Source organism: Mustela erminea, chromosome 3, assembly GCF_009829155.1.
Source record: "Mustela erminea isolate mMusErm1 chromosome 3, mMusErm1.Pri, whole genome shotgun sequence".
In the NCBI taxonomy this organism is placed as follows: domain Eukaryota; kingdom Metazoa; phylum Chordata; class Mammalia; order Carnivora; family Mustelidae; genus Mustela; species Mustela erminea.
In genome coordinates this window covers 50800460-50816131 of record NC_045616.1, presented here as the reverse complement: position 1 = coordinate 50816131, position 15672 = coordinate 50800460, and the positions used below count along the sequence as shown (strand labels likewise).

General features: G+C 37.1%; 1 long non-coding RNA gene across 3 annotated transcripts in view; it reads left to right on the top strand.

Annotated features, from left to right (window-relative positions):
• Nucleotides 1–15672, top strand: part of LOC116586158 — a 62284-nt gene that overhangs the window by 548 nt on the left and 46064 nt on the right. The gene's annotated exons all lie outside the window — the stretch shown is intronic.

The following is a 15672-nucleotide window of genomic DNA, read 5'->3' as shown; positions in this document are numbered from 1 at the left end:
GGCTTCTTTTTTTCCTTACAAACTATCCAAGTGATTCCAAGGCAGGTGCTGTAGATTACATTTGTATCATTCGGGGGTTGGATTATGAGGCTATTACAGTGAAGCGGTACTTAACCGTCTCTTAGCTCCCCTCTTCCTCTCCGAATGGGTTTGTTCTCTTACGTCTTTATTTTCCAGTGTTATAAGCTGCTTATGCACATTATGTTATCTGAAGTTGCAGACTAAGTTCTTGAAGCTCATTTGGGTGATCAGTTTTCTTGAGGTGCAGGATACGCTGTTCTTAGTGCCTAATACAATGTCTGATGCATAGGTGCTCAATAAGTATTTGTTGCATTGAACAAAGCACTGAACTAAGCCGTAAACCTTTTAAAGGAATAAAATAGCCTGAATGTGGGGTCAGGCAGGGGAAGGGGGAAGATCAAGAAACCCTATGGTATATGTATAAAGGAGATGTATACACACACACACACACACACAAATACACACGTTTAAAGAAGGGAAAGAACACAACAGGGCAGAAGAAAATGATTTGGCCTATAAGTTAGGCCTAGAAGGATGAGCTAAAAAAAAGTTCACGGATAGCCCCCAAAAAAAACAAAATTAGAAAACTTCCCTTTTAAAGTACTTTTTAAAAAGATTTTTAAAAAAAAGATTTTATTTATTTATTTGACAGAGAGAGATCACAAGTAGACAGAGAGAAAGATAGAGGGAAACAGGCTCCCTGCTGACCAGAGAGCCCAATGCCAGACTCTATCCCAGGACCCTGAGATCATGACCTGAGCCAAAGGCAGTGGCTTAACCCACTGAGCCACCCAGGCGCCCCCTTTTTAAAGTACTTTTTACGATAAACTTTGAGTCCAAAAAAAAAGGAAATATTGCTGCTAATAAGGTTTTTGGTAGTTTAAAAGGGAGGTTGGGAGATTGGGATGCCTGGCTGGGTCAGTCTATAGAGCAGGCAACTCTTGATCTCTGGGTTGTGAGTTCAAGACCCACACTGGGTCTTGAACTTTTTAAAACTTACTTTTAAAAAACTTTTTAAAACTTTTTTAAAACTTACTTTTTAAAAATTACCCCCAAAAAAGTAGTAATAAAAGGGAGCTTTACAAATTATTAAAATACCTCATATAACTTCATGCTGCCAATAAATATTAATATCAAAATGGTATAGTCACTTTTTTAAAGATTTTATTTATTTATTTATTTGACAGAGACCACAAGCAGGGGTGCGGGGAGCAGGCTCCCTGCTGAGCGGAGAGCCAGATGTGGGGCTGGATCCCAGGACCCCAGGATCATGACCTGAGCTGAAGGCAGAGGCTTTAACTCACTGAGCCACCCAGGTGCCCCGTATAGTCACTTTCTAAGGAAAACAGATGACTGAAAAAAGAAAATTGAATTAGGTTGATAACTATAGATAGGACTGAATGATAGTGTGATGCCAGAATTCCATGCCATAAAATAAGAAGGCATCCAGCCCACTCAGTTATGGGTGAGTTAAAAATTTGTGAGGAGCAGACAACTCTTGATTTGGGATCCGGGTTTCAAGCCCCATGTTGGCTGTAGAGATTACTAAAAGAAAAAAAACTTCGAATTCATAAAAATTCCTGAGGAGCTAATTCTTATGCTTTAAACTCAAAGCATGATGGAGAACTTAAATATTCTAGCTAATATGAAGCTAGCACAAAAAGCATTAAAAGCATTTCAAATCACTGTATGCTCTATGAGGAGAGAGTGTATGTTGTCCACCATTCTATGTGCCTGGCTCATATTTGATGTTCATTAGTGAACATATGTGCAAACATTTTAGATGTTGGCAAAGTCAATTTGGTATTGTCTTAAAGGAGCATTTTACTGTAACCAAATAGAATTTATTTTTTTAATGCAAAGATATTTTGAAATACAAATCTGTATTAATTAATCATAATTCTAGGTTAAGGAGATAAGTTCAGTACCTGAAAAAGGGCTGTAAATGTTCAAAGTCCACTTCTAATAAAATGTATATTAATAAACCAGATGTAGAAGGTGCATTTTTAACTTGAACAGCATATTTGAAAAATGCTAGTGTTGGGGCTCCTGGGTGGCTCTGTCAGTTAAGAGTCTGCCTTGGGCTCAGGTCATGATCCCAGGATCCTGGGATCCAGCCCGGCATCAGACTCCAAGCTTGGCAGAGAGCCTGCTTCTCCCTCTGTGCTGTTCCCGCCTCTTGTGCTCTCTCCATGTCTGTCTGTCTCTCTCTGTCGAAGGAAGGAAGGAAGGAAGGAACCTCCCTTTAAAAAAAAAGAAGAAAAAGGGGCGCCTGGGTGGCTCAGTGGGTTAAGCCGCTGCCTTCGGCTCAGGTCATGATCTCAGGGTCCTGGGATCGAGTCCCACATCGGGCTCTCTGCTCAGCAGGGAGCCTGCTTCCTCCTCTCTCTCTGCCTGCATCTCTGCCTACTTGTGATCTCTGTCTGTCAAATAAATAAATAAAATCTTTAAAAAAAAAAAAAAAAAGAAGAAGAAGAAGAAGAAAAAGGGGCGCCTGGGTGGCTCAGTGGGTTAAAGCCTCTGCCTTCGGCTCAGGTCATGATCCCAGGGTCCTCGGATCGAGCCCCCCATCGAGCCCCGCATCGAGCCCCACATCGAGCCCCCCCATTGAGCCCTGCATCAGGCTCTCTGCTCAGTAGGGAGACTGCTTCCCTTCCTCTCTCACTGCCTGCTTGTCATCTCTGTCAAATAAATAAAAATTTTTTTAAAAAAGAAGAAAAAAAATGTTAGTGTTTCTTAAACCTGGTACCTCTGACACTAGAATTTTGTGGAATGTTTATGGTCATTTCATGAAGAGTGGGTTTTGTGGGCAAATAATTTGAGAAAATAGATTTTTTTAAAAAGATTTTATTTACTTATTTGACAGTGAGAGAGACAGAGAAAGCAGGAACATGAGCAGGGGGAGTGGGAGAGGGAAAGCCGGCTTCCCATCCAGCAGGGATCCCGATAGGACAGGACGCCGGGATCATGACCCTAGCTGAAGGCAAATGCCCAACGACTGAGCCACCCAGGTGCCCTGGGAAAATAGATTTTTAAATGTTTAAATGTTAAAATCTTTTCATCAGGATATCCTGCTAAGGGAATGACAGTAAAGTTTATATATCACTTCTGCATAGTGGTGAAAATGAGTGTTCACTTCCTGCTACAGGAAGGCTGGAAAAAGAAATGCTTCCTCCTCTCTCTCTGCCTGGTGCTCTGCCTACTTGTGATCGATCTCTCTCTCTCTCTCTCTCTCTCTGTCAGGTAAATAAAATCTTAAGAAAAAGAATTCAGTAAAGTAGCTGATTTTCAGAACAATTTGCAAAATCATCAAGGAATTACAAGCTCAGATAATAACAGCAATGTGAAATTCCTACAAGTAAACTTAAAAGGAAATCTGTAGGATCAATAGGTAGAAAATCACAACATTTTACTAAAGGATGGGAGATATGAATAAATTGACAAGCTATTCTCCGAGATGGGAAGTTTCAGTATTGTAAAAATGTTGATTATACCTAAATTTATCTACAAATTTAATATAATCAAAATGAAAATTCTTCATTTAAAAAAATTTTTTTTTAATTTTATTTATTTGAGAGAGCAAGTGTGCCTATACAAGCGGGAGGAGTGGGGGCAGAGGGAAAGGGAGAAGTAGACTCTGGGCAGGGAGCCCAGCAAGAGGCTTGATCCCAACAGTCTTGAGATAATGACCTGAGCCAAAGGCAGACGCTTAACAGACTGAGCACCATGGCACCCCCATTTTTTTCTTGAATGTTATAAAAATTGTTCTAACAATCGTCTCAAGAATAATTGCATATAATAAGTTACAAAATGGTGAAAAACAATAGTAATGCAAAAATTGCTATATTGTATATTAAAATGTATTTGCTACTATTGTCCTCAGAATAGTAAATCCAGGGCCAGAACCAAAAGTAGTTAGAACTTGTGGTTTAAGGAGATAGTAGCAGTAGTATTTGTTTAGTCTTCCTCCTGAATCCTTAATAAAACTATAGTTGAGAAATAATTTCTTTTTTTTTTTTCCAAAGATTTTTATTTATTTATTTGACAGAGAGAGATCACAAGTAGGCAGAGAGGCAGGCAGAGAGAGGAAGGGAAGCAGGCTCCCTGCTGAGCAGAGAGCCTGATGTGGGGCTCGATCCCAGGACCCTGGAATCATGACCTGAGCCGAAGGCAGAGGCCCAACCCACTGAGCCACCCAGGCACCTGAGAAATAATTTCTAATACTAAAGTAATCTGGAAAGCTACCACATACAGAGAATGTATTTCAAAAAATACCTGAAAGATCAAAAAGACATGGAAGCCTGTTCACAAATGCAACATCCTCAAAATGTCAGCAGCTTGAGGCGCCTGGGTGGCTCAGTCAGTGAAGTGTCTGCCTTCTGCTCAAGTCATGATGCCAGGATCCTGGGATGGAGTCCCACATCGGGCTCCCTGCTCAGCAGAGAGTCTGCTTCTCAATCTGCTCCTTGCCCTGCTCATGTTCTCTCTCTCTGAAATAAATAAATTTTAAAAATCTTAAAAAAAAAAAAAAATGAAGTTCAGCTCCTTAGAATTTGCAGGTGACTAAAGCTTCAGAGAGAATTGATCTGCCAAACATACTCCCAGGGAGACCCTAGGCTTAGAGTTGTCTGGCACAGTAGAGGGTAGAAATAAGAAAAGCGCTAGACACAAAATTTAAAAACTCTTTAGGAAACCAAAGCACTTGAATTCTTCCAGATTCCCCTCCCAGTATTGTCTCTCTTCACATCTATTTAGAATCCCATTCTTAAAAATGAATGAAGAATCAAAAACTGTCAGAGATAAGAAGAAAATCAACAGCATGAATGATCAGCCAAGGAAAACAACTAGGAAGACTCAGAGTCAGCTTAGGAAGCAAAATGAACTCATAATAAATTAATAATATTAAGCTTCCTAAGAGGTAGTCGAGAAAATAATGTATAAGAGTACAGCATACTCTGAAAGAGGAACATTCTGAGAATAATGAAAGACTTGAAAATAAACATCTGATTGATAAAATATTTAATAGAATGATGAAATGATTTAATTGAAATACTCCAGAACTTAGAGCATTCAGACAAAAACATGGAAAAATTGAAAAAAATATGGAGGATTAATTCAATAGGTTCATCATATGACTAACAGAAATTCCAGAAACAGCAACAAATGGAGGAAAGACAGAAAAATATCAAATATATAATTGAAGAAAAATTTCAGGAAACTAAAGATCAGTATAGGGGCACTTGGGTGGCTCAGCTGTTTAAGCAACTGCCATTGGCTCAGGTCATAATCTTAGGGTTCTGGGATCAAGCCCCAAATTGGGCTCCCTGCACAGTAGGGAGTTTGCTTCTCCCTCTCCCTCTGCCCCTCTCCTCTGCTCATGCTCTTTCTCTCTTTCTCTCTCATAAATAAATAAAAATCTTTGAAAACAAAAAAAGAAGAGAGACAAACCATAAGAGACTCTTAATCTCGCAAAACAAACTGAGGGTTGCCAGGGGTAGGGGAGTAGGGAGAGGGTGATTGGGTATGGACATTGGGGAAAGTATGTGCTATTGTGAGTGCTGTGAAGTGTGTAAACCTGGCGATTCACAGACCTCTACCCCTGAGGCTAATAATACATTATATGTTAATTTAAAAAATTAAAAATTAAAAAAAAAAAGGCATACAAAAAAAAAAAAAAAAAAGCTCAGCGTAAGTTCTCAGACTGATAGGACACACCTAGTACTGAGCAAACCGAAGTGGTAAAAGGAACCATATGTCAATAAGGCATTTCAGAACATCAAAAATAAGGTTAGCTTCCAGGGACAATCTGCTTTCCTATAAAAGAATAATAATTGAACTAGCATCAGATTTCTCATCAGAAATATTAGACTCCAGAACATAATAAAATAACTCCAAAATTAAAAGAGCACATTATTCTGAACTTAGAATTCCATTCCTTTTCAAGACAAAAACCAAGTGTGAGAACATAATAAGGATTTCAGAAAGTTCATCATTGTATATACTTCAAGAGTTGTCTTTGAGATTGAATAATCCAGGGGTACTCCAATATTGTATTTCACTCTTATTTTTATATCAATAAGTATAAATAGATAAAATGATATAGAGCATAATATATAATTGTATCATTTTAAGAGTATAATATATACATATATGTACAGCAATTAAAAAGAAAAACCCTCACAATGAAAGCAAATATGATAATAAAACCAATGAAGGACAAAATGTCAAGGTTAAAAAAAATAAAGGCAGGGGCACCTGGGTTGCTCAGTCATTTGAGCATCAGACTCTTGATTTCAGCTCGGGTCATGACCTTGGGGTTCTAGGATTGAACCCTGCATCAGGCTCTGGACTCAACAGGGAGTTGACTTGAGATTCTCTCGCTTTGTCCACCACCCTCTCAAATAAATAAATCTTTAAAAAAATAAATAAAGGCAGGGCGCCCGGGTGGCTCAGTGGGGTAAGCCTCTGCCTTCGGCTCAGGTCATGATCCAGGGGTCCTGGAATCGAGCCCCACATCAGGCTCTCTGCTCAGCAGGGAGCCTTCTTCCTCCTCTCTCTCTCTGCCTGCCTCTCTGCCTACTTGTGATCTCTCCCTCTCTCTGTGTCAAATAAATAAATAAAATCTTTTAAATAAATAAATAACAGCAAATAATGAAGTAGGAAAAATATACTTGGAGGACGAGGGATTTTTATTTTTCATAATATAACAAATCTGTTTATTGTGCAGTCAGACCTTGACCTGTTTCAAATGGAAAGAAACTCATTCTCTTTCTCTCCAGTCACTGCTTTCAAGTATATATTATCAAATTTCTCTTTCCAGTTACTTTATGTTTAGGACATATCTTACAGCTTTCTTTTCAGTCATTTTCATGTCGACTATAGGAATAAGTCCCATTTCTATAATTATGATTTTCTGGTATTAAAATGTCCAGTCTTGGGGCACCTGGATGGCTCAGTTGGTTAAGTTTCTGACTTTGGCTCAGGACATGAGCACAGGATCCTGGGATAGTCCCAAGTCAGGTTCCCTGCTTATCCCTCTCCCTCCGTTCTTCCCCCAACTCATGCTCTGTCTCTTTCTCTCCCTCTCTCTCAAATAAGTGAATAAAATCTTCAAAAAATAAAGAAGTAATTAAGGTTAAATAAAATTGTAAGAGTGGGACTATAATCCAACAGGAGAGGTGTCTTTATAAGAAGTAGAAGCCCCAAAGGATGTGTACCTACAGAATAAAGGTTATATGAGGACAGAGGAAGAAGGCAGCTATCTGCAAGCCAAGGAGAGGTCTCCAGAGAAACCTAGGTAGCAACTTGTTTTTGAATTTCCAGCCTCCAAAACTGTGAGAAAACAAATTCCTATTGTTTACCCCTCAAGTCTGTGGTATTTTGTTATTGCAGACTTAGAAGACTAATAAGTTAAGATTGGCAGATTCTACTGTGTGTTATTTCTCTATAGCAAAAGACTACATTAAGCAAAGTAAATACACAAGCAAAAGAATGGAGTTTGAGTTAAGATAATGGTATTAAAAGTAGTAGAATCATTGATTGTGATGGAGCACTGTATCTTCATATATTTCCAAATTAGTACCACATAGCACACATTTTCTGGCCTCAAAGGAGAAAATGTAAGTTTGCCACAGGGTGTCGCCAGTCGAATCTAATAGTCTAAGTTATCACCAATTGGAGTATTACCAGATAGTGTATGTCTGCTTACATAATTCAATATGAAGTACTCAATCTGCCTTTTAGATCTTTAACCAAGAATGTTTAACTTGAATTTAATTAAATCTTACAATCTAGTTTCTCATATATAGGAAATACAGGAGATAATGAAACCACTTTCAAAAAAAATTTTTTTAAGACACTATGGGGAAACAATCAGACAAATCTAGAAAGTAACACATTCTATAGGACAACTGGCCATATTCTTCAACAAGTCAGTGCCTGAAAAAGGGGGTTGACCTGGATTAAAAGGGACTTAAAATATATTACACCTAGATAGAATGCCCTGTCTTAGAATAAGGTGTGGTTTGGACAAAGTAGCTATAAAAGGCATTATGGAGACATTAACAAATTGAAGAAATTTGAATATGGACAAGGAATTACATGTTACAAAGAAATTACTATTAATTTAATCAGGCATTTTAATAATAATTTTTCCATTTATGAAAATGGTCTCCTTTTTAGAGATACAAACTAGGGTGTTTGAGGTGAAATGTTCAAAATGTCTGTAATTTACTTTAGTCAGCATATAAAAATCAGTTTAAAAACTTAAAAGGTACAATGATAAATTCTATGTAGAAAAGACAGAAGACGACGATGGAATAGCAGCTAACCATGGGTTGAGTACTATAGCATTGAGAAGGTCTATGATACAGTGACTTTTGAGCTGTGATATTAAATGACTGCCACTGTATCCATTTAGGTCTTCTGAATTGGAGATGACAAGATAGGATGAGTCATGAAAGAGACTAGGAAACATCTGTGAAGGATAAAGGCCCTGTTGTGAGGAGTCTTGCGTTAGGCAGGAACAGCCAAGCTCTAGTACCCGTTCTGTACTCAGCTGTCAGCTAGATTCAGCCCAGGGTAAACGTAGCCTCAGTGTGAGTAGATTTGAAAATATGGCAGCCAAAATGTGTTAACTATACTCATCACAGAGGGAGATCTGACCAATATATCTTCCTTTTGTTGCACAATCCTTGCTAAAGTCTGAAGGGAGAGTATACCTAAAAGAGGAAATGGCAAAGGCCCTGAGTGAGGAACAAGGTTGGCACAATCAAGGAAAGGAAAGAATTTGTTAAGTTCGAAGTATAAAGAGTGGTGGAATGGTCCAAGAAGTTGGACTAATAAGTAGAGTCCTAATTATATAGAGTAGAGTAGTTCATGATGAGGGATACATTTTATTTCAAGTGTAATGGAAATCCATCAGCAGGTTTTAACCAGTGAATTATTGTGATCTGATTTAGGCTTTAGAGCCAAACTTCCTGAAACATTAATCTATATTCATAGCATCCATTTCCTCATATCTCATTTTCTCTCAACCCACAGCAAATCTGACTTACATTCACCTCTGTACTGAAAGTGCTTTCACTAGGTCACCAAAGACTTCTTAATTGCTCAGTTCAATTTCTTCTCTTCAGTTCTCTTCCTGTTGCTCCTTGGGTTGCATCTGCATGTTGACCACTCCTTAAAATTGCTGTCATGGTTGCTTTTTACTACTTCTTTATAATTTCCTTTGACTGCTTTTCTTTATCCACTGCCCAGTAGTTTGTTTGTTTTGAGAATGATGTTCTTAATAGTTTCATACTATAGCACTCTTTTTTTTTTTTTAAGATTTTTATTTATTTATTTGACAGAGAGAGATCACAAGTAGACAGAGAGGCAGGCAGAGAGAGAGAGAGAGAGAGAGGGAAGCAGGCTCCCTGCTGAGCAAAGAGCCCCATGCGGAACTTGATCCCAGGACCCTGAGATCATGACCTGAGTGAGCCGAAGGCAGCGGCTTAACCCACTGAGCCACCCAGGCACCCATACTATAGCACTCTTACCTCCTACATAGTGATGACTCCAAAATTGCTCAAAATTTTTTCTGCTAACCCCCTATTCGCAATCTTTAAACCTAGATTTCCACTCGTGTCATGCATTTCCATCATAATAGAAAAGAATATACCAAAACAAAAATAATTATCTTCATCTAAAATACTTATGTAGGGGCACCTGAGTGGCTCAGTGGGTTAAAGCCTCTGCCTTCGGCTAAGGTCATGATCCCAGGGTCCTGGGATTGAACCCCCGCATCGGTCTCTCAGCTCAGCAGGGAGCCTGCTTCCTCCTCTCTCTCTGCTTGCCTTTCTGCCTACCTGTGATCTCTGTCTGTCAAATAAATAAATAAAATCTTTAAAATAAATAAATAAAATAAAATACTTATGTATTCTCCATCCTGGGTAATGGCATCACCAGTCATCTAGTTTGTATAAGTCCTTGGAATAATATTAAACTCCTCATTATTCTCAAAGCATAATTTTTAAAATTTAAATATATGACTATTATACAAATACAGAATGAATATGTTTTTAAAATCTACCATTTTTGGCAGGGAGAAAGACAGGTAGGGGAAGGGGCAAAAGGAGAGGGAGAGAAAGAATCTTAAGCAGGCTTCGTGCCCAGCACATAGCCTAGCATGGGCCTTGATCTAACATCCTGAGATCATGACCTGAGCCAAAATCAAGACTTGGGCACTTAACTGACTCAGCCGCGCTTCTAAGATCTATTTAAATTTGTAATGAGGAGGCCAGCAATATAAGAAAGCTAATTCACAGAAAAAATAGAAAAACTCAGTATACTTAGACAGTCACAAAGGGCACGCTGAAATAAGTTGGCTAAATTACAATGTCATACAAGTTAATGTCCTACAAGTCAAAATAACTATAGATTTTGGAGTTGCATTCTCTACCAGACAAAAAGGTTTTGTATCTCTAGAGGGCAAAATCTACAGGTTAACATTTTACACAGTTTTAGCTCTAATCAGTAACAACTAACAAAGGTAAACCTCCTAGAGAATTAAATTCTCTTTGTGTGGAACTATTAAGCAATATTCCAAAATAACATATAGCTATCCTTTGGCATTATTTCCAAGTTTTCTATAGTTTTTTGTAAACTTTCATATGATCCCACATCACCATCATGTAGCGCTGGAGCCATATTTTAAAGACAAATCTCCCTGATTCTTATGCCTATTTATCCCTATAAAAAATGTGAATGGTAGGCAAATTCATGTATTGCACAGAAAATGAGCAGGAATAAGGTTTGAGAAAAGGCTTCTGGTTTTCAAACTTGGTAAATCACAATAATTAAGAGAGTATGACATTGGAGAAAGGATAGGAAAATGTATCAATAGAATAGACCTAGTCCTACAATCAGTTGATTAATTATAAAGACACCGGTGCAAGTCAGTGGAAAGAGACCTTGCAATAAATGGTACTATAGCAACCAAACATCACACAAAAAAGAAGTGGACATGATTCCCATTTCTCACAAACACAAAAATTAACTTGAGTTGGATAATAGATTTCTATATGAAAGAAAAACTTGAAAAATTTTTAAAAGAAAATGTAGTATAATATCTCCAGGACTTTGAGGCAGATAAAATTTCTTAAGCAGGACTTAAAAAGCATTAATCATAAAAATAAAACCTGATAAATTGACATCCTCAAAATTAAAATTTTCTGCTCATCAAAGACACCATTCAAAAAGTAAAGCGACAAGCCATGGAGTGGAAGAAAACATTTACAATATATATATATCTGATAAAGCATTACAAATCAATTATAAAAAGACTGAAAGCTCAATAAGAACATTGGATAAAAGATTCAAACAAGCAGTTTGCAAAAGTGGGTATCTAAAGGCCAATAAGCATATGAAAAGGTGTTCAACATCATTAGTTATCAGGAAGATACAAGTTAAAATCGCAGTGAATATTATCACAAACACACTAAAATGGGTAATGTTAAAATAAATTTTAAAAATTTAAAAGACTAATAATATCAAATTATGACAAAGGATGTGGACCAACTCTCAAAGATTGCTGACAGGAATGTAAAATAATAGATCCATTTTGTAAGATTGTCTGTCTCTACTAATGTTAAAGCATTCACTTACCTTATGACACAGCAATTTCACTCCTAGGTATATATCCAAGAGTAGTGGTATGTTCTCCCAAAAAAATTTTCACAAGAATGTTTGTTGCAGCTTTATTCATACTAACCCCATACTGGAAACACCCCCAAATTTCCATTAACATGTAAAAGAACAATTAGAGGTAAACTCATTTAAAGGAATACTACCAGTGATAAAGAAAAACACACAAAACTAATGGGAACATAACAGTAAGATTCATATTCATGAATATTGTTTTTAGAGAAATAAGTAAGATACAAAAGAGTACATGATGAGTATGTTATACATGATTCCATTTATATAAAGCTCAACAACTGGCAGGTCCAATCAATGTTCATAGTTTTCAGAATAGAGGTTACCTCTGGGTAAGCAGGGATGGATAGTGGTAGCTTATATTGAAAAGGACATAAAAGAACTTTAGAGAGTGTTAGAAATGCTCTATATCTTGATCTGTATGGTGGTGTCAAGGGTGTATGGACACCTAAAAATCATGTGTGTACTTAAAATTAATGCACTTTATGCATCTTATTAAGGTTATCTGTCAAAAATATTAGTTTCTACAAGGCCTTTGATTGCAATTTTTGCAGAGTTAAGGAAAATAGTCTAGCCTGTAAAAGGCTAAGGGATGATAAAGCAGTAGGAATTAACTTCACTTTGAAGAAATTTGTGAAGAGAAACATAAAATTAAGGAATTAATAAAGATATCAACAAGTAAAAGAAGGTTGTTTTTAAAATTCTTTTAGAATAGGGAATGCGGGGCACCTGGTGGCTCAGTAGGTTGAGCGACTGCCTTCGGCTCAGGTCATGATCCCAGACTTCCAGGATCGAATCCCACATCGGGCTCCCAGCTCCTTGGGGAGTCTGCTTCTCCCTCTGACCTTCTCCTCTCTCGTGCTCTCTTTCACTCATTCTCTATCAAACAAATAAATAAAATCTTAAAAAAAAATTTAGAATAGGGAATGCTTCGTTAGGGGAGAAGAAGCCAGTGGAGAGGTACACATTGAAGATGGGAGTGAGGGAGAAGAGAAAGTTGGTAAGACTAAACATCTTGGAGTAAAAAAAATGGAGAATTGTCTAAATAAAGAGAGGGAAGATAAAGAAAGAGAAGGAGGGTGAAAAAACTAAAGGACTGTAAAATAGAAGATAACTTAGGGATTTTCACAGACCCTTTCTCTGTCTCTTTAGGAAAATATAAAGTAAGGATATCCACTAAAGTTAGGAGCTGAGGGGAAAGGACCACAGGAGGTAGAGTAGAGGGCTTGATGAAGCCAATTAACTATTTCATTTAGCTTTGAAATCTGGCAACTTACTTTACTTCTTGAGTTTTCTCATCCCTGTGATATAAATTCCACTTACCTCACAGAGTGGCTAGGAAGATTAAATAAGCTAATGTATATAAAGTATTCACATAAGATAATCGATGAATACTAGTTCCCCTTTGAAAAGGACCAGAGTTGCTGAAAATTACCCTTCACAAGTAGCTTGAAAAATAGAATAATCTGGAGTCAGAATAAAAGACCCCATGGAGAGTAGGGAACCTAGGCACTTCTTTAACATCTGTGGGGGCTAGTGCAAATGAGGCCTCATATACCTTATGTATAAATATTTTAAAGTTATACATCAAGCTAATGAGCTATTAAATAAAATATGTTTTGTCTTCCTACTTTGACAAATACAACTTCATAATGACCTGAGTCTAGGTTTGAAATTAGAAGTCTGAGTCTATGGTATCTGCATGGCTCAGTGGGTTAAGCCTCTGCCTTTGGCTTAGGTCATGATTTCAGGTTTCTGGGATCGAGCCCCATGCTGGGCTCTCTGTCAGCAGGGAGCCTGCTTCCTCTCTCTCTCTCTCTCTCTCTCTCTCTGCCTGCCTCTCTGTCTACTTGTGATCTCTGTCTGTCAAATAAATAAATAAAATCTTAAAAAAAAAAAAAAAAAAAAAAAAGAAGAGGAAGGCTGATTCTTTGGTTTTCCAAACTGATTCCTGGTAATGTGGGAAGAGCCAGACCAAGTCAGCCTTTTCTTTCTTCTTGCAGTTCTGTCCTACACTGGGAGGAGCCTCCAGTGTATATGGGTGGATACTCCAGCCTGAAAATCCAAAGTCTGTTCTCACCTTTGACAAATAGCAGCCATTTGGCCACCATTATACTTGGGCTGTGCTCTCCAATGGCATTGGCCTTGCTTTCAGCTCAAAATACTTTTTATGTATGTACTTTTTATTTATGTCAAAGAGGCATATTTTGAGGTAGAATATTTTGCTACCCTTCAGGTGGCTGTATCTCCTGAGGTGCCTGGGACTCTTCACCACATGTGGAATATAGCACAAAAGGGCCAGAATGGGCTCCAAAGCATGGGGCTCTCAAGGCTTCTTGTGCCCAGAGCTAAGGACCTTATAGTGAGGCACGTTTATGTCTAAGATTATGCACACTTTTTGCTTCCAGCAGTGAATACAGGTAGACTGCAATACTGTTGACTGGAAAGAGCACAATATTCAAGATAAAAATATGCTGAAAAATATAATGAAAGTGAAGTAGAATCTACAAGTCCTTATTAAGAAGCTGCTTTCCACTTAAAAAATAAACCATCTAGCTTTTGAATTATTTTGATGGATTGAAATTTTTCCTATGAAGCTTTAGATAAAACTGAAAATGACTTATTAATCTCAGATCTATTCCCCAAATCAAAATATTTAGTAACCAGCTGTGGTCTTTTAACCCCTTTTGTGAGCTTTGGTTAAACATGAAATTTCATAACCTCTTTTATCTGACTTTACATTTCTTAAAACCAAACAAGTTGTATTTAGATATTCACATTTATAGATTTATAGGATGTCTTTGAATCCAAATGGTGTTCTTATCACAACAGTAAAAAACAAAGGATTTTGTATTTTTTGATGAATTCTCATTAGTAATGAGGCACTAAACATCCTCCTGAACGCGATATAGAGGTAGAAATTAACAGAGTTATTTTTAGCTACCATCTACATACTATAGGCAGACACCATCAAGAGCAAGAGGGAAATAATGGTTCTTTTAGTTTAATAAATCATAATGTTCCTGAAAAAATTCTCATTCCTCCCAAAATTGGGGCATCTAATTATATAACGTGATTACTGTGGCAACAGCTTAGATATGAAAAGAAAGAGAGGGGGAAAAAGAGAGAGAGAGAGAGGAGGGGAGGAGGGAGACCAGGAGGGAGAGAGAATAAATTAGGCTATTAAACAAAAAGAGAAAAAGTATTTTGACTAAAGAGCAAAATGTGGGAACTGCTGACTAGAAGAGAAAGGAAACACTGAAAAACTTATATTTGGGGCTTAAGCCAGTCAATAGCTCATCATTATAGTAAAGGTAAATTTTGTAAATGTAGATATAAGAAACTAAGAATCAAGACAGTAGCTTTCATAGGATAGGGTGAGGAAATATATGCTTATTCCTAAATTACATAATAAACTGCAAGTGAAAATTTGATAGACTATAAAATACTATGTACAATAAGAAAGTTAAAGATTACTTAGGTTGTATATTATATTATATATTGTAATATTAATGTATTATATGTTATAATAACATAAAGTGAATAATATATTTCTGTATTACAACAATGTAAAAATACAGTTAACCCTTGAATAACACAGGTTTGAACTGTGGGGGCCCACTTATATGTGCGTTTTTAAAAAATAAATAACATAAATATACTTTCTCTTACTAAAGGCTTTTTAATAACATTTTCTTTTCTCTAGCTTACTTTATTGTAAAAATCGAGTATATAATACATATAACATATAAAATATGTGTTAATAGACTGTTTATGTTAGTAAGGCTCTTGTTAACAGAGGGCCAACTTAACTACTACTAGTTAAGTTTTGCAGGATTCAAAAGCTCTATGTTGACTTTCAACTGCACAGCAGTGGGAGGGATGGCAGTGCCCCTAACTCCCATGTTGTTTGAGCATCAACTGTATATGAGAAGACAGCTCACATAAAAAGAT